General features: G+C 37.6%; 2 long non-coding RNA genes across 4 annotated transcripts in view; both read right to left on the bottom strand.

Moving 5' to 3' along the window:
- LOC106037369 (uncharacterized) overlaps positions 1-4629 on the bottom strand; it is a 55132-nt gene extending 50503 nt beyond the window's left edge. The window contains exons 1-2 of the long non-coding RNA XR_010833129.1: positions 2659-4629; positions 2188-2286 (exon numbers count right to left, since the gene is read on the bottom strand). This is a non-coding gene — a long non-coding RNA (uncharacterized lncRNA). The remainder of the gene's footprint in view (positions 1-2187; positions 2287-2658) is intronic.
- A 174-nt stretch (positions 4630-4803) lies between these two features.
- LOC106037377 (uncharacterized) lies at positions 4804-15646 on the bottom strand. 3 transcript variants are annotated; one of them, XR_001207984.3, is made up of 5 exons: positions 13128-15646; positions 10736-10884; positions 8969-9115; positions 7775-7833; positions 4804-4937 (listed from the first exon to the last, which is right to left on the bottom strand). It is a non-coding gene; the product is annotated as an uncharacterized lncRNA (long non-coding RNA). The 3 variants fall into 3 exon arrangements; XR_001207983.3 differs by lacking the exon at positions 4804-4937 and adding an exon at positions 5991-6644; XR_010833133.1 differs by lacking the exons at positions 4804-4937; positions 7775-7833 and having other exon boundaries at positions 8439-9115; positions 13128-15645.
- Between the last annotated feature and the right edge of the window lie 6215 nt (positions 15647-21861).

Raw genomic sequence — 21861 nt, 5'->3', positions numbered from 1 at the left:
GTCATTTGCTGTAACCATTCCAAAAAGTCAGCAGATTTTTAAAATTAATGAGAGTCGTCCTGTGATGAAGTCTGGCTTGATGGCCACTTCCTTCCATGGGTTCTCTCTAGAGAACTGAACCTCCTCCTTTTGTGCGATTAGAATTTTTTCGGTCAGTAATGCTAATTTGTTTGGCATGTTTACAGAATGAGAAATTATTTTATGCTGTTTATAAAAATCACAGATACAATGCTTCACAGAGATCTAAGTCCAACTCCAAAGAGCTTTTCCTGCAGAACTGATGTTACATCTTTAATAAAGAGTGGAGCGGAAGGACTGCCATAGAAGAAGTTACAAACAGCAACATTTTTTCCACGTCGTGGAGTTCTACATGTCTACTCTTTTTCGTATTAACATGGTGTCAATATTATTTACCGATCTACTTGCTGCCACCTCAAGGTTTTTTTTTTTTTTTTTTTTTTTTTTTTTTTTTAAATGAAGAAATTCCTGGGCCATATTCCACTCCTGGAGAAGAAAACAGACACTGAACAAAAATTTGACATGTCTATTACTCAAAATGGGCATTTTCATTGTTTTCCATTGATCGCTGTCGAGCACCAGTTTAAGTTTCACAATAAGATACCTCAATAAATGTATAAGTAAAGTCAAAGCTACTTCAATACTTGCCATATATTTGATCTAATATAAATATAAACATTTTTTTCTTTCATTAGTATACTGGCAAATGTTAATTGCTTGTAGAAAAGGTATGCCTAGATTCCTAAAATTTGCTAATATAAAATATGAATGTTTGTTTCAAAGTGACAACTAACAGGGCTTCATCTCAGTAGTGTATTGCTTTTTGTAGACAGAATATATTTTATTAGTGTAGGCCTTCCACTTGTTTAAAGTTTCCTCATAGTAAGATCCTGTAAAAGCTCTAGGACATAACATGCAAAGGTGTGAAAGTCTGACAAATAATAATTAACACCTAAGATTTGTCAGGTTGTCGGAAATCACCTAATTACTAATATTCTACTGAGAACCAGCAAGGGTTGTAATATCCAACCTGCCACCTGCATTGTTGCCCTGTAAGAACTATTTTCTCTCTGTTGCCTGTAAGAGAAGTCCAGATGACAAAACGGTAGAAAATGTAAGTCAGATGGAATAAATGTCATCCCTATTCTCTCCTGAATCAGATGCAATCTCAGTTATACTGTATTGTCACTGAAATTACTGCTACCCATGGCCTCATGAGTGCCAAAAATTTCATTTTCCTCATTTTTGGTATTACATGACTTTAACAATAACGGATATTCTGATATCTTGTTACCGTTGGTATTGCTTTTTCCTTCTTTTACTTCAAGCACCAGGAAAAATAGTGTAGCGATTTGATCAGCTAATTTGCATGTGCATTTTGTTTCACAAATTATCTCACTATTCCAGAGCCTTCCCCATTCTGGACTGCAATCCTATAACAGTCACAGCAACTGTTTTGTTTTGTCAAATGAATGAGATTTTTTTCAATTTCTATTTTTGTCTCTCTTACTGAAACAAATATAATTATGAGCAAAATAAATTTCCATGACAATCATTCAGAGTTGTAGTTAAATTCCTAATGGTTTAATATAAGTTTTAATTTCTAAAATTTATTCTGAGATTCAAATATAAACAAAAATAGAAGCTTTTAAGGCAATTCTCAAATATTCAGTTCATAAAAAAAATAATTCTTCCCAATCTTCTTTATCAACAGTCTCTTTCACATTTACACACTGCACAATCACAAATCTGAAAACTAAAAGGCTTTCTTTATAAAGAAAACTTACAAGATCTACATGAAAGCACTTGCCTTTGGTCAAAATCTGCAAGCCTTTTCTCTATATTTTTGCATTTCTAATTATTTTTTGCCTCATAAGGTCTCTTTGAAGAAGGAAAAAAAAAAAAAAGCCTAACAAAAGCTAAGGTGAACCAGAAGAACATGATAATGGAAATCCAAGGAGAAAGAGATTACAGGAAGAGGGTAGAGCTATCTGAAGAATACTAGTAAGCATAGAAATGGAGAGAGAACTTGACTTTTGCCAAATAGGATCCTCAAGGGCTGCACACAAGAAACCACTGCACATAGCCCTTTTTTTTTTTTTTTTTTTTTTTTTTTTAATAGCTGTATTTTTCTGGTTCACCTTATCTCAGTTTAGTTACTCTTCTTACCTCGGCTGAGACTCCTCATTTTTGTTTTCTTTGTGGGCTTCTCGAGTGCCTGGGCTACTCTCATATATTGGCAGCAAATGAGATGGAGAACAAATAAGGCTGTAGGAAAAAAAAAATATATATATATATATATATATGAAGGCAGGAAGAAAATGCTACTGCAATGAATGGAGAGGCCTATACCAGTTTGCATGTCCAGGACCGCTCCACTTACACACCAATCCCTGTTCCTTCCTCAAGTCCCTGATGCTCTTCTTCAGGTACTAGGCACAGGCCCTAACATCTTTCTTCCCCTATGCTTCCTTAGGGACCTCCCTGATACACTGCAGTGCCTGTGGCTCACACTCACTCTCAGATGTTATATCTTTCACCGCTGCTTCGACACCTCTTGACTCTCTTCTAGCCATCTTTAAGGAGGAAATTATCCCCTCCTCATTGCTCAATTATACTCTGAGTTTCTGTAAATCTCACCACAAAATGACTCAGACAGGAAGACACCATATTTCCATGTGACAGCAAACACAAGAGCTTTTCTGAGATCCAGCTCTCCCCTTCCAGAAGTTAGCTTCAGGTCCCTCTTCCACCTCCATCATATCCAGGACTCTGAGTACCTATGACCTTCACCTGCTGCCTCTGCACCAGGTTCATTGTGAGGGGCTGTGATATTTCAGGCATCAGGGGCTGATGAACACCATCTGATGCTGAAACCTGCAGTGTGAGGCAAGGCAGTGGTGCACTTCTTTTTTTTTTCTTTCATGACAGAGACCTCTTCACCCATTTTGCTCTGCCTGTGGCATACCTCAGCCCACATGTACAGCAGGCCCACATCACTATTTTGCAGCAGAGAAGGACATGGCAAAAGAGGGAAAGTGGTCGGGCTAGGGCTTGCTGGAATAAGGAAGGCATGGGCATCACCACATCCATGCTACTGCCCCCATGTTCCCCCATCCTTCTCTTCAAATAAGGCCCAAAACCTTTTCCTCTCCACCCAGGCCAGGGGCCTTCCTTATCCACCCAGACACAGGCTCTGGGCACCAGGCACCTCAGCCTCCTCTCTCCTGCCTGGCTTCCCCAGGCTGTCTTTTATATGTAAAGCAGCTTCCCACAGAGCGTGCTCTAAGCTGCCTCTCTCATTCGTCACTCTTGCAGGCTGCCTCCACCTCTCCTCACAGACCCAGTCTAATCCCATATGTGTGGGCTGTAAACTCTTCATATAAAACGATGTTGCTATCACATATTTCCTCAGTTCTGTATGTCATTGCTTTCTGAAGGACCAACATCATTGCTTTGCCTTCAGAACTATCAGGCTATTCAGGTACCAATTTAGATGCTATTTAAATGACAATTGAGTTCACAGAATATGGCTTCCAAGTCTTTTAATTTGATTAGGAATCAAACCTCTCTAATTACATTTACAAATAATTCCTATTTTCCAGCTGGAAACAGAGATAAGGTTATGTGTGTATATATATTGCTCCAAGATTGAGAAAAAGGTATAATAATTGTGTATCTGATAAATTGAACAAAAAAAAAAAAGAGATGACAACTTTTAAAGAATTTGAAAGCACGTCTGATTCTGGTAATAATCCCTATATAAAAGCATTAATCACATTAACAAAAAATAATGTATTAAGACTAAAGTGAGTCAAGCTATATATATGCATATCAGGGCAAGAGAGAAGTTTTATAATTTGGGGGATATATAAGTGATTAGGTTAAAAATAAAAAATCATTACAAAGCTCTAAATTCACAGCAGATATCAAATAACTAAGACAATCTTTTTTGTTATATTATTAATAAAGATATTATATTATTAATAAAGATATACACATGCTGGGTTTAAAGTCATTGGTGAGATCATAGAACCATAGAGATAGTAAATAATATCCTAAAACTAAGACATTGAAATCAATTTTATTTTAAAATCTTTATTTCTGTACTATTTAAAAGCCAGTCATTTGAAAAATTATAAGAAACATTAAAGTATTATAGGTACATTCAAATTCTCTTACGATGCACACTTCCACATGTGATATTAAATAGCTCCACAGAGGAGCAGTTTAAAGGATGACAGATACAAATGTATTAAAGTTTAACCACCTACAAAAGTTAAGTCAACTGTCACTGTTTTTTCCAGCTCTTTGGTGGAAATAGCGGTAACAGCTATGGTGTCACACAAAGAACAGCTGTGGTGTGTGTAGCAGAAGAAAAACTGGGACAAGGAGGGGCTACAACTGGATGTATCACAAAAAATGTTCTCTCTGAGACTTTGTCTTCCCATAACCCAAAAAAATGATTCTTTAAAAGGATAATAAAAAATAATAGATCTATATAAGATTTATATTTCTCCTGTTTTTGTGCACTCTGAAATATAAACAGATTAAAAACTTAAAGATATATATAAAGAGACTGGAGAGATAGGAAGGCACTTTTGATGAACAAACTTGTTGAAATTACTCCTCAAATTACTGGTAGAAGGTTCGCATGCATCATGCGCAACAACCTGCTATAGCCTGAAACAGAGATGATGCCCAGTGCACACCTGATGCTGCAGTGGGGATCTTTTTCCATGGCTGAAAAAGTACAAAGGCAAGTCATCCACATACAAAACTGTGCTACTGTTGCAGTACTTTGCTCAAATGCAGCATGAACATAGCTCCAAAAGAAAGCAGCTATGGTCACAACTTTCTGACTCCAGTGATGTAAGAGGAAATGGCACACTCCTTGACTATTTCCATGCACGTGGCAGCTATAGTAAGAAAAGTCAGAATAAATAGAAATTAACATTTGTACAACCTATGCAAACATGCATTTTTTTCAACAGTTCAACCATACAGACTATTCAGCAAAACACTCACTTCCTAAACCGTGTTGAAATGAACAGGACTTAAGTATATATGCCTAAAATTATGTATTTGTTGTTTAATATTTATCTAGGTGCTGCTAAGTGCCCAATAGCTTAGCATATAATATGCATGTGACACTGAATTCATCTCGAGTTCTCTAATAATTAAGCATCTAGTTCCAGTTATTTCATTTATGTGACAACTGTGGGATCTCTCCAGATATGTCCTCCAGCCATTTCCAGAGGCAGTCAGAATAAGGTCCAGGCACAAGTAAATACCCCTCTGAAGTCAGGACAGCAAAAATACAAAGCACACTTCATACCCCAGCACATCCCAGAGCATCTGCCAATCAAATTAGATTTGGGTGTAGACACCTATTGTACAGACATGGCTCTGTCTCTCTCCATTGGTGACAGATAATGGCTTCAATCATGATGGCTATGTAAGATGCATCTCATTCACTGTGTGGAAGAACAGATTTTTGGTGCTGGTTTAAGGAATAAAAGATTTAGAAAACTTCTTATATGGCTTAGAAATAGGTATTTTCTATATCTTAAAATTGGAAACTACATCATATTAAACTGCAATTTCTCTGTATTTTTGCTGTTTAGATGAAGGGACATAGGATCCCAGTTTGGACTGTTTTTGTTTTGCTAAACCAGTCCTGATACTCTGCAAAAACAGCAATTAAGACAGACAACCACATATATATACCCACATCTATAACATTTCTTATTTAACATATAAAGACATATTCAGAGAGATTTGCGTTTCTGTCATTTTGCTATACGGTAAAGATGTATTTGCTTTCAGATTCTGCTCTATTCGGTAAAGCAAAAAAAAGCAAAAATTAGTTCATCAAGTCAGTCACTGAATGAAAGTGAATGAAAGTCAGTCACTGAATGAAATGAGCTTATGATTTCATTCTCTTTTCTCTAGGTGGTTTCCACACACTGAGATGGTTTTGCATGTTTTTTGGCCTCCTAAAATGGCTTCAATATAACCTGACACATACAATTTCGGTCTAACAATAAAGGAAATCAAAACCCATAATGTAGAATCATTCAGAGCTGCTGAGATTTAAAAATCCTATGTCCTTTAAGGCACTTTCAAAATAAATGAAATGTTTTATTAATTCTAACAACTTAATGTACAGAACTAAGAAAGGTGTAGTCCATCCACCATAAAAATCTTTGTCTTCTTCCATAATGCATTAATTTCTTTATACAGACAGATTGCATGGCTATGTTTGTATGAACCTTTTTTCCACTCAGATCAACTGCAAGACCTCTGAACTAAAGAAAATCATATTTCCAAATTGAATACTCATTTTATCCAAGCTGCTTTTGAAGAGTATTCTCTTTAAAAAATAAAAAATAAAATAAAAGCCAAAGCTCCATACAATAGGTAGGGAGAAGAGGGAGTGTAGTTGATGAAATGCAAATGAGGCTTTTCTCAGACAGCTGGCTGCTTTGGGATGACATGTGTGATGAATGGCTCTTAAAACATGAGCAGGCATCAAGCTCCAATTCAGTGTCAGACCGGCAAAAACAGCAGCATTACTGGATGCTTCCTTTAATTAATGCAACACTTCTGCATTAGTCCGTACACTGCCAACAAATGGGAAAGAACTGATATCAGTGGTAATACCAGAAATCTTTCAACCTTGAAGCTGGGATGCATTAGCCAAAAGCTGCGGTATCATAAAAGGTTTAATTGTATTTGTAATGTACCAGTGCACCATGACAAAAATGGGAGATAGTGTAGGCAGGACAGAGTAAGCCAGTGATAAATGAGTGTGAGTGAGCGATTATAAAGCAAGGAGGAGTGTGAAAACAGACAATAGGCAGTGAAGGGGGAAGGGATGGGGGTTATGATAGCAAGAGCTACTCTAAAGTAGAAAGTAGGTAACGAGAGAAACCTGGTTATAGTTTTGAATAGGGCTGCAAACACAAATCAGTTTAGCATAAATCTTTCATCCTAAGTAGTTTTCATTGACGAAAGTGAGATTTACCACTGCAACTACTCCTAGAAGGACTTCATGGGGAAGGCTTTGCTAGCCAGTTATCTACTACAAAGCATTAAAAGTCACTAAATCAAACACACAGAACAAGTTTTTCTATTAATTGCATACCAAAGTAATAGGATCCAGACCACTGTTCATCCATGGTGCTAAAAATTATGTTTTGTACCACAACATGCCATAAAACTCCCATGCAGTTTTTATGCTGTTGCATAGTCACCAAATACCGGTACGTAACAGCAGTAACAGCTTTCTTGAGGTTATTTAAAAGTAAAAACTAGTCTTCCACTGAACATGTAACAGACTTTCATGATGAAAGGCCAAAAAGTATTCATGTTTTGTGAAGAATCCATCTTCCTAACATGGGCTAACGTACATAATTAAGATTAACAAGTTCTGGTGAGATTCTTGAAAATGGCCTATGCTCAGTGTTTCTGAGAAAGGTGAAGTATTCCCGTAACGTATTTAAAGTGATTTGCTGTTTCCTGATGACACCTTTACTCATCTGGTGGCCTTTTGAAACCACTCCAATTGTTCTCTCCCTTTATCTTGCACACAAGAGAAGTATTTATGGTGTGCACCAAGTATTTAATGTGTACTTTCAAAATTGTTTTTATTTTCATCTTTTAATTAAACCTTGCTCTATGAAGCCAAAAAGAATCTATTACTTTTAAGATGAACATGAAGATTAATTTTTGTCTATGCTTATTTTCATACCTGGGGAGAAATTGAGGGAGACATTGGAGGACTGGAGAAACTTTCTGAAACATATAAGACTGTAGAAAAAAAAAATAGATATTTAACTTGTTCTTTTTACTACATTTTACAGTATTTTCCTCATTGAAATATAACTGTATTAATAGTATTATGCACAGATGATTTGATACAGAGAGAAATAAATGGCTGAATAGAAGGAGAGATGGATGATTTTATGGCACAAGAGGAGAGAAGGGTAGTAGCAGGATAGTGGTTTTGTTTCTTGCTTGATATGACACTTCTGTTAAACCTTTTAAATCTGGTTTTAAATACTGCATCTTTTTAGGTAAAACCACAGCTACTGTGGTTGTAAAATGCCTATGTAGCTCCCTAAAGTACGTTGGAAACAAGCTTGGTATTGATTAGCAGAGCAGTTGAACAGGGAAGAGGGTCAAATGCGTTAGGATTACATTTTTTATATTTTTTTCTTGGTAAGAAAAACACAATCAATTTAAAACAAAACAAAATCAACAACAAACAACAACAACTACAACCAGGAAAAAAAAAAAACAGTTCTCATAAGTTACCAAATTTGACAGAGATGCTTATAGACATATTTTCAGACTGATAACTTGGTATAAAGCCAATGACAGTGGTGCTGTTTACCATGTGCATTTGTCTTTATTTCTAAGGCCTAGTAGCTATCTCAACAAGCTTAGAAAATTTGATGCAAAGTGTCCTGTCACATCAGGAGCTTTCCCAGTAGGGTAGGCAAGGGATCAATCTACTTGGCTTCACAATTTCACAAGAGAAAATCCCATTACAATTCACTGAATGAATTCCAGTATTTGTGGAATGTTGACAGTAGACATGAAACAGGGAAAATATAAAGGCTGGCGTTACCCAGCTTGCCACAAAGTTAGTAGTCAGTACTTATTGTACCTTACATCTATTCAGATGGCCAGTTTTCATTCTGAACTGTCCATGTTCCTGTAACACAGCTTAGCTCCTATATTATCTACAAAGTACTTTAGCAGAGGATAAAGAGACTATGATCCAAGCATTCTCTTCAGTTGAAGGCAGGAAGACCATTTGTCGCCCATTTCCCTCCCTCCCTCATTTGATGCATTCAAAGCATTCATTTCCACTAAATGAGAGATGCCATCAGACGTGAAGGTTTCATGCTCAACCAGGAACAGATAATGATATGCTTACTCATGCTTACTACATTAGGAAGTTTTAATAGGACTACGTGAGGATCAGGTGCTAGTCATTGGAACGGCATCAGATTGCAGTCCATAATTTGGCTCTGTCCTTCTGCACAGCAGTTATTCAGTGCTGATGGCTGAATTCTATCCATCCCTGAAAATTCAGGAAGGCAATGTAAGAATAGGTAGGAAATGTAAAAGGTCCCTAACTGTATGGTTGCACAGCCAGAGGAAAGCCACCATGTAATTGTCCCTGCACTCAGTGATGGCAGGGGCACTGGCTGTGCAGATAGTCCCTAACAATCCCCTATTGTGCTCACCTCTCATGAGATTTTATTTGGAGAGCATTTTCCACTAATAGATGCTGGTCATGAACAAACAGCTATAAATCACTTTGGCCAAGTTAACCCAAAGACGTGTGCCAAATTCTAGTGTCAAACAGTCTAACGCACACTTCCTAATAAACAGAAATGCTTTTTAGCAGAAAACAAACAACCAGGAACAAGGGTTATGTCGGAATTGTCACACCGCAAGGATAGACGCAGATGGCTCTGGATTTCCTGGTGAAGTCCAGAGCTCCAGAGATCTGCTGCAGTGAGCCTGGCCCCAAGGACATGCCCTGATTTCCACAGGAAAACAGGCAAATGACCGTGATCAAGTACAAAAACTCTGATGAAAGAGGAATATCCTACACATGAAATGTTTATAGCTAAGATGTTGATTTAACATCTTCGTGCAGAAACAAGGAATTTATAACATATGCTTTACATGATATCTATTTTTAGGACTGTGCTTTCATCATTGACCAATATCCCTAGTTCCCTGAGCTCTCATGGAATGTAGAATCTGATTTGTGTGGGCTGAAATTGTTCAGAGCAGGAGTAGTTTTGAATAAAATGTTTTTAAGATGATTATAATTGCAGATGCTTGAAAATGCAAACTTTCCAATTTTTGAAAAATTGTAAACCAGATGCCCAGTCAAAGACCTGGCCCTGTTTTCCTTACATCACAGACTAGCACGAGATAAAAAAGCAAAGGAGTATGGTACTTTTTAGTTCACAGCAGATTGTTTTAATTAATTTATTTATACATATATTTATGTTTCAGACACAGCAGACTTTGGAACCGTTATAAACGAATCCTGCATTTGGGTGTGATGACACAGCAAGCTACATTTTGTTTCATTTGGAGATTCATTATAAAATTTTTTAACAGGTTAATGGCACGCTGGAAACCTTTTCAGCAAAAAAGGAGGTAAAGATAAGTATAACTGACTACCTAAAACTACTTTAAGCAGGAATATAGCAATTGATAAATCCTTTGGAGCAGATGGTCTTCTAGCTGATTTAAGAGATATGAGGTCCATGGGAGCAATTGCTCCTGGAATATGAAAAACTAATTCCCATTCTTCACATGTTCCAAATTCTGGTTTCTCTGGAATGCTGCTAATTGTTTTACTTTGGCTCCATTCTCAAAAGAAAGCTAAATAATTTTATTTCACCATCAAAGTTTGTTCATAATCACTGGAACAACTGAATTTTGTTACAGAAACTACATTTGCTATGTCCTATTTATTGACCATTTTACATGCTTGAGTAATTACACCGGAATTATTTTGAAGGAAATCAGAGAAATACACTACAGTTGAATTACTTATGCAATGCACAGATGATTTCATGCTCCCCCCAAATTACCAGATGAAATTAGAGCAGATATGAGGTGTGTACTATGAAAGGTGATGTGAGTCAGAGGACCAAAAGGGAAACCAACAAACCTCGTGCCTGGCCTATGGCGAGTCAATTCTCTTCTTTATAGCTATTTTTATTTGGATCATAAGCTCTTTTTGGACAAAGTCTATCTTGTGCCATGTGTTCATACAGTGCTTTCCACAGTGTTGTCCTTAAATCAGATTGCTGGATTCTACTGAAATACAAATAAGAAAGATGATGAAAAACCACACATCATAGTTTATCATCATTTTCTCTTTCTGCATGGCTGGAAGATGTATTATATTAAGAACTGGTCATAAACCTTCCCACACACCATTTTGTGAAAGGACAGTGCACGCGTGTGCACGCGCACACACACACACAACACCCCCCCCCCCAAAAAAAAAAAAAAAACACTTTACTACATGAATAGATTAATCAAGTTTCAAGAGAAATGGAATTCAAGATTCAAATATATGTTTCTTTTGTTTTGAGCAGTTATCTTAGTTCTTCCTGAGCAAAGAAGAGGCATGAACCAACAGGTAATCAAGTATTATACAGATGGCATACTTGGTTTACCTAACAAAATACTTTTAGCCTTCTCAGAGAATTCTTACTTTTCCAAGATTTCTGTTGTTGTTATTTTTCTTTTACAAGCGTATTTTGACGAGACAGTACCTGACTGGCAGCACTTGCAAAAAATAAATAATTATAAATCATCTTTAACATGATAGTTTCACACCTTGCTTGGCAGAAAAACCACTATATTATCATAATACTACTCCATTCATTTTAAGACTAATCCATCTGCATTGTACATCACTGTATTATATGCATCATTACACTGTAACAGCAAAAAGGAAAATGAAGGTATGATAAGACCTAAACATCTTCATAACAATTTCAAGTTTGAGGATATGCAAGATGCAATTGTCAATTACATCACACATTCACATTCTGTTTAAATAATGGATCACATTATGAAGAGAACAAACACTGATTTTCCCTGCTTTCTGTTTTTTTGTTTTGTTTTTGTTTAACCCTTTCCCCTCAGGTTTTGGCTAAGTTCCTATTCCAATAATAGTTAGTTAGAAGTAATTTAAAAAATTGGTATTTTTCTCCATCTTTTTCTCTCCAGGTTTGGTTTGTGTCCCAAAATTTCAGAGTCAAGTAAATGCAAAAACTCTGAAGAGGAAATCAGTTATTCAGTTTAGATGATCTACCAGTGCACAGTGACTTGTCTAAATAGAATAATTAAAAATGGGCTGATAGTACTTTAAATAAATTCAAGGATTTTCAAACTTTTAGCAAATGCCTTATTCATTGCAATACTGAATTCTTTGACGTATTACATTTTTCATCAATTAAGAGAGAAGCACTACTCTAAAGAGAAATTCTGTTTCTTTTGATTCCTTATCCAAATAGTTAATTGTTACGGAAAAGTCTGGCCTTTGATTATCTTCTATGGTATAAGATCTGACTCAGACTGAGAAATACTGGTGAAGAAGCTTACTCATTCTTGGAGTAACACCCAGAACATTTGGCAGCCCTCATTGCAGGGGTACACCTACATTAATTAACTCCTCAGATCAGTTATTTTGACCATCTAGTAAAATGGATGCTATACATCACCTTACTGGCATCAGTTACTGCTCACCACATCAGAGCAGATCAGACACATATAGACAAATGATATATTCATTAAAAAACAAAACAACAACAACAACAAAAAACAGGTTCATCTGACCTGAAAAACAGCCAAAAACCTGGGTCAAATCCATCAAAAAGATTTCTTCTAGCTTCTCCCCTCATTCACCCACCACACAAAAAATTGCTTCTAAAAAGCAGAAGCTCTGGGACTCACCTTTTGCTAGCACCGTGGTTAGGACAATCACTGAGAAAATGTGAGGGATGAAAAAGTTAATTTCACTCTTCTGCATGGACCTGTATCTGCTGATCCTGGCAAGACTAAGCCACCAGGCTTCAGGGTCTCTCACTATATCCCCTGTTACAGCTGTCCTATATGGTGTGAGGTAATTACAAATTTACTGGAACCCAAAGGAATGAAATCGCTCTCTTAGCTACGATGAGTGACCCCAGTGATTGAGGAACTTAAAAGTTAGTGCCTCAAGCCTGTGATCTATGAATTTGGATCTCCCACTTCTTCACTACCTCAGGTCCAGGCTACACAAGCTTCCTGCAGCTTCATCACAGCACCTATATCCATCTCTTTATTTCCATTGGTTAGCAATGATTAAAGATTCCCCAAATAGGACCAAAATATTTGCTTTAAATCAAAAGCAAAGGTTTGATTGACCTAGCAAATGTTAAGGAAGAGAACTGGAAGAGAAAAATTTCACACTGATGAGAAAAAAAACAGTATTTCTCTTCAAAATGTTAATATTAAAAGTCAGGAGACAAAAGTTTGCACATCATTGGTACTCTACTGTCACTTACCAACTTGGTCCAGTGAACAAGAGAGCAAGCAGCCCACTTGCAGATGTGCTGGTTTCAGCCTGATGGGCAGCTGGACTCTACCACAACTGGTCTCTCACTCCCCCTCCTCAAAGGATGAGGGGGAGAAATATGATGGAACAGGGCTCAAAAGCCAAGATAAGGACAGGGAGATTGCTCACCAATTACCGTCACAGGTAAAACAGGCTCAACTTATGGGCACAGGGGAATGGAGAACGGGGCTGCGGTCAGTCCCTAACACTTCATCTCTGCCACTCCTTCTCGGTCACTCCCTGCCCCTGCTCCACCTGGGGTCCCTCCCACGGTATGCTGTTCTTCCCAAACTGAGCCTGCAGGGGCTGCCCATGGGCAGCAACTCTTCAGGAACTGCTCCCACATAGCTCCGTACCACGGGGTCCATCCATCCCCAGTAGCAAACTGCTCCAGCACGGGTTCCCCATGGGCAGCAGCTCCCCCCAGACCCCCTGCTCCTGCGTGGGCTTCTCTCCACAGGCTGCAGCTCTGGCCCGGGGCCTGCTCCTGCAGGGGCTCTCCATGGGCCGCAGCCTCCTCCAGGCCACATCCACCTGCTCCACCAGGGGCTCCTCCACGGGCTGCAGTGTGGAGATCTGCTCCATGTGGGACCCATGGGCTGCAGGGGGACAGCCTGCTCCACCAGGGGCCTCTCCACAGGCCGCAGGGGAACTGCTGCTCCCTGCCTGGAGCACCTCCTGCCCTCCTGCTGCACTGACCTTGGGGGCTGCAGGGCTGGTTCTCACTCCTCTCTCTCCCAGCTGCTGTTGGGCAGCAGTTTATTTTCCCCTTCCTTAAATCTGCTCTCCCAGAGGCCCAACCAGCCTCACTCCCTGGCTCTGGCCAGTGGCAGGTCCCTTTTAGAGCCGGCTGGAGCTGGCTTGGATCTGATATGGGGCAGCTGGGCTCTGCTCACAGAGGCCACCCCTGCAGCCCCCTGCTACCAAAACCTTGCCACATAAACCCAGCACAGCAGAACAACACCGACAGCACTTCCCATACACCCTTAATCCCTTGAACAGTCAGATAGATTGGATTCTGACTCAAACTAATTTGTTCACTGGTAATGAGCTGTGATATCATCACCTAAATATAGAAATAAGTATTCAGTGAAGATTTTAATAAATGCAGGAGTGGAAAAGAATATCTCTTACCTAGCTGTAGTCCTTTTGAAAAACTAGAGATCTAATAATGGAAGTTGTTTCTCCTAATGCAAGATAATATTAATAGCTTTCAATCAAATTAACTGCCTCATGCTGAATATCCCCTAACTCAGATCCTATGCTCTATTTTATTCTCTTTTTTTTCTTTTTTTTTTCTTTTTTCTCCTTCAGTAGGACATAGGGTGTGTCTATACTTTAAGGATTCTGTTCCTGAAATAAGGCTAAGAAATCCTATTTAGGATGTCACAGCTAAAAATTAGTAATTTCTCAGACGTTTTTCATGAGGAAAGAAAGGACTTCAGTTATTTTGATAATGTCTACAAATAAAAGTCTACAAATGATGTCGTGTTGGAAGATCATAACAGATTCTGCCGGTCATTTCCAAAATCTATAGAAATTGTTACCTGTGTTCTAAAAATAAATAAATATTCACTGTCTTTCTGTTCTCATGAGCTTCTTTGCGAAACATTTCTAAGCACTGAAGTATCATTTGGAAACAGTCACAAGATTGACTGTGTAGGCAGTAAAAGTCTAAAAGTGTTCTATATGAGAAGAAATGTTAACAGCGCTAGCCTGTTGATGCTGAAGTATGACAAAAGTAAATATAAATAAATCATAGTTCATAGCTCATCTTTTTTTCATCAGCTATGTCCAAAACCAGAAGTTCATTCAAACCTGCATATCATCATACCAAAGGCCAGTATTTGAAGTATATGTGATTCACAATGTTATGAACATGGCAGAACTTCTACCAGGTATTTACATGTTGTTCTGAGTAAACAGGAACACAAGCATGTAATTAACTGTTTGGAAACACTCTGTGAACTTGTCTAAATTTTTAAAAAGGCATGTCATTCTGTTTCTTGCAGTTCTATAACTTACTATCCAAATAAAACATCTCTTTTACTTCATGCATCCAAGGAAATTTGTCCCATAATACCTTCTAACATTTTTATATTCCGACTTCCTCATTTTCATTTTGATGTTGGTTACTAACTTAACAAGAACAATAAATCAAGTAATTTTTATATGCTTTTAGATGTTTTAAATCAGGATCAGTGTCTCGTTATGATAGCCTGTTGTGAAAAGATGGACAGCTATAGCAACTGTTCTCCAAAATTTCACTGATTTGTGATATGCTTAAGAGAAAGCAAGGAAAACAAAGGAATGCAATTGTAATATCAATATTAACCATACAGTTGCCTCCGCCAGTTAGCCCCAATTCAATCAGCTTGTTTTTTCCCCTTGTTATTCACCAGTTCCTATTCCCTCTAACCCCCAAATATCTCAGCACATTTACTTCTGGACCCCCATTTTACAGAATGAAAACAAACAAAAATACTCCCACCCAATGTCTGGATAGTCTTTGTATAGATCTAAAAAACTAGGTAATTTCTAATTCCCTAATGCAGCTGGGAAAAACATATTCACTTAGAGGGTGGTGAGGCACTGGAACAGGTTGCCCAGAGAGGTTGTGGATTCCCCATCTCTGGAGGTATTCAAGACCAGCTTAGATGAGGCCTGAGCAACCTGATCTAATGGATGGTGTCCCTAACTATGGCAGGGGGTTGGAACTAGGTGAGGTCCCTTCCAACCCAGATCATTCTATGATTCTATAATTCAGCAAAACTTGATTTTATCTGTGCATAAGGGCTTCTTTGATCAAAATGAAAAGGTAGTAACAAAAAACTTATGGCTTTATATCACTTTGACTTAAGAATCTAAAATCCAGAATGTAAGAGTTTGAAAAACAATGGTATTCACTTTTGCATAAAACCGTCAGATATTTACTTTTATATTTTTATAATCTTCATAACTGTTACAGCCTTACTTTTGTAAGTCAAATTATGCCATAAATGAGCAGTTTTTGAGAGAAGAGAATTCCTCAGCTAGACTTCTTCCCTAATTTTTATCTCACAATAAGTCTTTTCCTGGTTGAAGAGACTTTCTATTAGAACAAAAGCAGGCTTTGCAGTCTTCAAGGCATTCACACTGTCACCTAGACTGTGGCAACTGCATTCTGTTCCTACATTCCTTATGTATCAAAAGACCTTGGTGTGTAATATTCTACCAGTTTGTATTTCCATATATATAGGCCCTGATTCTGCAATCAGATCCATTTGGACAAAAGCCCTTTGTCTGTGGAGAATACTCATGATTTCAAAGTATGGCCATCTGTTCTGAGATTTTAAAACTAAGGCTGTATGGCAATAATTGTTTTTTTCTCGTAATAGCAATTCTATACAATACTTATTGCTTATTGTAGATAGTGTGGCTGAGTTGCATTTTTATTTTATACAAAAAAGTATGGGATAAGAGATGTTACACAATCAGTGTAAAAACAAATGTTGTTGATTGTGGAAGAGTGCAAATACTCCACACCAAGTAACCACTGATCATGTGTGGTTCTTTTCTAGTTACCTATCCAACAAAACCAGGCATATATGTCAAAAGGTTTACAGTATTTCTAGTTCAGACAATTATCATTATTCTTTCCTCCCTTCTATACACATACACATATGCCCTGGGGTTTGGGAGTTGTTTTCTTTTTTTTTTTTTCCTTTTCTTTTTTGGACAGCTGCGTGATGAATTAAAAAACATCTAGTGTATGGACATCATGCAACTCTAGTGTTGCATAATCTCCTTCTCCCAGGTGGTATTAATAATCATTAGTCCGTTGCATTGAATAAGAAAAGAAAATCCATAAAGGATTAATCAGAGAAATTAAGTTTAGAGTTGATTTCTGAGTAATTCATAATCTATACTGAAAATGCTTCACCCAAAGATAATTGGCTTTTTTTTTTTTTTTTTAAATGAAGTGAAAAACTGAATGACCATGGACAATAAGAATAATCTGTAGCTTCATCCCCAAATGGTTCTTTTCTGGTCAAGATGAAGGCCTTCATCAGTCAAGCTCTCTGAAGCTCCAGTTTACATCTGTCTGCATAATGTGCGTAGCACTAAAAGGAAAGCGGAAACTTGCACATGTAATTGTATTTCTCATTACCCTCCCAAGAGATTTTTAGCTTTATTTTGTAGCAGCTTTAAACATGCAAGAGCTGCAAAAGGAACAAAACTTATTGCTCAAAGCAAAAAATATGTCCAATTTTGCATCCATAAGCACCTTGTTTTTCATAACCAACCAGAATAAGGATGTAGCTCATTGTTTGTAAAGACTGCTACAACAGTCAGAGATTCAAACTTACTGTAAGCAAAAGAATGAATTTTCTTCCCCATTACTTTCAATTGATTGAACAGAAAAGTCTCTTGGTTCAATACATGTAGAGAGAAATCATTTTAAAACATAGTGGGGGTGTTTTCACAAATAATGTAAGCCATGGAAGCAAAGGTGGGAAGAATTATTTTTTTAAGTGCTGTCATTTTATTTCTAATTATTACTAATATAAAAGATTTAATATTTTTTTCAGATTTCAAAAATATGTTGGAAAAATTGACATTGATTGACATGAGTATGTCAGTAGATTCAATTTTTATCATGTGATTTAGTCCATTCTAATCAACAAAGCACTTTAGCATACGGCTGATTTCAGGGTGATACTCAGCTAAAGTCAACAGAATATAGCTCATGCGTAAGAATATAAGTGAGGCAGGATGGACTTAATGTATTTGAATGGCCTTACTAAATTTGGGTATAGACAATTCAATCTGCATAGGCAGGCCTCAGTAAGCATGAAATCTCACTGATATCAATGAGGTTTTCTATGAATAGGCTGCAAAATTAGGGCTCCTTTTGATAAGTGGACAAAAATATGTAGTTTTAAGCAGCTTTTAAATAACAGGGAAAAAAAAACAGCACAACAGATATAAAAAAATATGCTTTAAGCAGTTATGTATATATTTAAATATTGCTTAAATATTGCTTATAAATGCAAGCAGTGTTACATCTGCTGACAGAAATGTGGCTATTAAAGCCATCCACCAATAGAACTTAAGGAAAGTTAGGTGATGAATTGCGAGCAGCTGTATCTTTACTGCACAGTCAGGATTTTATAATAAGCCTGTAGGTAATGTTTCTCTGCATAATTTTCTCTCTCAGCTACAAAAGAAGTTCTTTCTTGGGAAAACCTCAAGAATATATACTAAAGACTAGGTCTCATGGGGAATTAAAAGAGATTTAGGCATCTAAAGTATCAATTAGATGCCTAATATAGACCTTCAAAAAACACACCTTGCCTTAACAGCACTGCAAAGCCATGCAACCCAAAATTTCCAATGGAAGAATGCTCTAAATGCCTTAATATGAGACTGTGGCCTGCCACTTTAACCACTTGGCCTGACAGTCAGGACATGTGCTCACACTGAAACAAAGCCTGTAAACATAAACTCTGACAGACATCAGAGCAGCTTCAGCAAAAGGTAACGAGCATGCAAAACCTCAGCCTAGGCTGGCCACCCCACAGAGTGCTAATTAGGGCACTCTCCTGAGAGTTTTGGGTTCCAATCCTCTCAGATAAAAGATGCTGAACAGCATCCTGAGTGTCCTTATCAGCCAGTGAAGGCACAAAAAGAGCACCGATACCAGTGTTTCACAATATAGTCCTAATCCCTCTCTACTTTTACAGAGGAGAGACTTTCACCCTATTTCTGGGCATGTTTCAAGGTTATGAAGGGATAAAGAAGGCTTCGTATTAATTCTGACCTATCCAAGAGCAGTATTTCCAATTAACTTCTGTAGATGACTCACTGACTCTCTGGCCCGGATTTTTACAGCACCCAAAGCTCTTCATGAGCAATATGCAGAGTCTCTGCAGTGTTGTGGTATTCTGCAAGACCCTTTCAAATTTAGCTCTGATAATACTCTAATTTTCTTTGTGTAGTTGATTTTTTCATAAAATATTTTAAATTGTTCCTTTGACAATATTTCAGGCAAGCTAAAAACATCCAGAGAGTCATCAAAGTATCACAGACTTTCAGCCTGTTTAAATATTTTAAAATGTACTATCCAAAATAAATGTGCAGGACCATGTTAACAACAAAATTAGTATGTATAGAGAGAAGCTTTTATTTTATAAGTGGCATTTCTATGAAAATGATAAGTGTCAAAGAGAAAATAGAAAGCAGATAAATTGAATAAGTGAACTATTAAGATACTCAGTATCTCAGACACAATTTTGGCAGGTCTGTTTGTGCAGTTCCAAGAGAGGCACAAATGTTCTCTCTCCATGCTGTGCAGTAGGTGTTGCTCCACAGTAAACCCTGCAGTCCTCATTTCTGGATGATGATCTGATGGCTGGATCCAGGCTGCATGTCAGGAAGAAACCTGAGTGCAATTGCCCTCTTCTTGTCCAGACATGTTTCAGAAGGAAAAAATTTGTTTGTTCCAATACCTAACATTGCCTGTTAATAATGTAGCCAGGATAAAGGCACAGATCACACCTGCTCTTTCTTCCTAGACCTACAGATCCACTAAGTATCTTTTCATCATTCAATTACCAACTTTACCTAGGTTTTTTACAGCTATTTGCAAACATATCTGTACGGTCTCACCAAAATGGAGACTAGTTAGAGAAAGCCATTTTCTCTTGTAGCTATAGCCTAAACTGTTGTTATGCAAGTAGCACCCAAAGTAATCCATTAGTCGTCAGGGTATACCTGAAACCCAGCTAAAGGTATGAGGGGAATAGGTTGTTAAGAAATTGTTGCAGGAGGTTTCTGCAATATTACAATTACTGCATATGCTGCTAATAATGTTTGCTTGTCTATTAATCCTACATATGATAGTATTGTTTTTAAAATACTCACAAATGAACTGTGAAGTGTGTTTAAATTGTGACTTGCTGAGGTGGGAAAGGATGCTGCCTTTGATTTTGGACTTTGGCTGATCTTTGGCTGATAAAATAAAGGAGATATATCAAGAACCAAGGAGGTAGATAGGAAAATTCATTACCAAGTTAATTGCTAGTTAGTCACATAAACCTGACAGCATTTCAGCTCCTCTTTCTGAATGTGACACTGAACAGAAAGTCTTTTACTCCATTTATAAGTGTGTTGGACAGGCAATGCATCCCACCATGCCGCAGTGGAAGGGCTGGTTCTGCCCACGCCCTCGCACACTCCTGACCAGGACTATTCAGCCGACCAGCAGAGGTTCATGCCACATGTGGGACACGCTATGGGTGTTGTGCCACAGCTGCCAGCACGCAAGATGTGCCTGACTCTCGAGCTAAGGAGGGTACTTGATCTGAGAATCAGTAACAGGTTTTGCAGGGGGAATATTTTTTCAGCAGATATTCAGGTTTTAGTTTAATACAAGAAATAGCTCACTTAAATGTTTGTTTTCTAAGAGTTGTTTGTTGTTATGAATAACACCAATCCCATCTGCATCCTCCTACTTCACTGCATTTTACCCTTCTGTAAACTCAGTTAAATATCATGTTTCTGATGTGGCAGGTGCACCAGTTGCCACCAGCTTCATATTTCAGTGCCTTCCTCCAGCAGATACAGCACTAGGACTCTGCAGTCCTAGCAGCCACTACAAAGGAACATATGGTATATGCTAAACCGAGGATATGGTTGGAGTCTTACATAGCCATAGTGCACTGAATAGCACTTAGATTAATCAAGTTGCATAAGGGAAAATTCCAATGTTTTGTAAGTCAACAAAAGTTAGATCAGATACAAAACACCAGAAGAAACACATTGCATATTTTCAGACTTTTAGGATAGCTGCACCTTCTAATTTTTCACTTTCATGTCATTCCTTATCTCCGCAGTCCAACTAAAGAAGTGTATTTTGTTGACAAAATGGTTTCAAAGCCTGCACTAATAGCCTAAACTCTTCTCTCTTTCCCTTCCAGGTGGTTGCTTCGGTTTCATGTGGTGCAGCGTGCTGCTGTTGTATTTGTCTAACAGGGCAGCTTCAAATGCCTAATGCTTTCAGTATGTTAGTCAATTCTTTGTTTCACCATACACACAGATACATTGCCAAGGAAATGGAAATTTAAACAAGTCACAGAATTTCTGAAATATAGATGACATAAAAGCCACTTGCTAAAGTAAATCATAGCCTGGCTACTTAATGTCTTGCAGTAATGAGAAATTTCAAAGTTATTCCTAGTGACAATTGATCATAGCACTACATAGTCTTCATGATAAACACTAGATAAAATGGAAAAGAGTGTCATGTCCATTAGTAGAGAAAATGCCTCTGAAAGCAAGTGTAGCAGAAGATATCCTAAATAAATTGAACCTTTTAATGGGAAAAAGCCAAGTCAGATTTGATTCTAAAATTAGGTCATTTATGATACTTGGGACTTTTGAAAACATATAGCTTTAAAAACAAACCATCCAATCTATTCCCTCCATTTCTTGCAAACAGGTTTGTCATGCTTAGATATGTCAATGTAAAAGAAAAATGGTGGAGAAGGCAAACAGAAACAAAAGAAAAACTTCACACTCCACAGTGTTCCCTCTGCTGAAGACAAAAGCAAGGTGTCATGAATAAAGAAAAGAATCAACGGCTGAAATATTTTCGGTTTATACTTTTCATTCAGCATACACTTTTCATCTGAAAACTCTAT

The sequence above is a fragment of the Anser cygnoides genome, chromosome 1 (assembly GCF_040182565.1).
Source record: "Anser cygnoides isolate HZ-2024a breed goose chromosome 1, Taihu_goose_T2T_genome, whole genome shotgun sequence".
NCBI lineage: Eukaryota > Metazoa > Chordata > Aves > Anseriformes > Anatidae > Anser > Anser cygnoides.
This window is presented reverse-complemented; position numbering and strand designations above follow the sequence as displayed.